We start from the raw sequence: 1,040 nt of genomic DNA, 5'->3' as shown, positions 1-1,040 counted from the left end.
TATTCTAAATGTACATATTTTAGTTTTTGTGTGTGTCATGAAACAGTATTTCTACCTGTGTCATTTTGCCTGAGACTTAATTTGCCCTTTAGCATATTCCCTGCCTTGATCTACTCTCTGTTTGGGGGCATACCTTTTACTGACTATATCTTTTTGAAATGGAAGGAGAAATGGGTGATTATTGGTTTTCTAGAGTCACATCTTCAGGATTTCTTTATCATGGACTGAAAACACTTTTTTTTCTTTTAAGGTCCACCCCATCCATTTGCATTACCTTTCCTCCTATCCGTATTGTTGACATTAATTCATCTCCACATAACTAAACACATTGAAAAAAATCATATCCATCATGACAACATTTTCTATTTCATTCTTTGTCAACAATCAATCAATAAACATTTATTAAGCTTCTGTATGACAGGAACTATGCAAGGCACTGGGGATACAAAAAAAGAGGTAAAAGAGAGTCCCTGTCTTCAAGGATTTTACAATCTATTTAATGAGACAACATGCAAATAGATGAGAGGGAGATGTATATATGTGTATAAACACATATACACTCATATACATACATATACACATATAATTATATACACCTACACATACATAATATATACCTACATAATTATATGTGTGTTTGTATATGTTTATATGTGTATATATGCATGTATATATGTGTATGTATGTATATATGTATTTACAAAGATAGATAGATAGAAAGACAGATAGCTACATAAATAGATAGATAGATAGAGATAGTATGTTTGTGTATGCCCTGGTCTGCCTCTTTTCTGTTAGTTATACCACATTTACTTATTCTCCTCCTCTCCTTCTTCCTGTTGGGTAAGATACGTTTCTATATTCAACTGACTGTTCATATTATTAGCAATGCCCATCACTTATTCTCCCATCTTTTCCTCCACTGAAATAGGTTTCCCATGTGAAATAATTTACCACATTCTATCGCAACCTTTTTCTGCACCCACTGTATTCTTCTATCTCATTCCTTATTTTGTATGCTATTTTCTCAAATTCACCTT

Source organism: Vombatus ursinus, unplaced genomic scaffold, assembly GCF_900497805.2.
Source record: "Vombatus ursinus unplaced genomic scaffold, bare-nosed wombat genome assembly UNPS02015184.1, whole genome shotgun sequence".
Classification (NCBI taxonomy): Eukaryota; Metazoa; Chordata; class Mammalia; order Diprotodontia; family Vombatidae; genus Vombatus; species Vombatus ursinus.
This window is presented reverse-complemented; position numbering follows the sequence as displayed.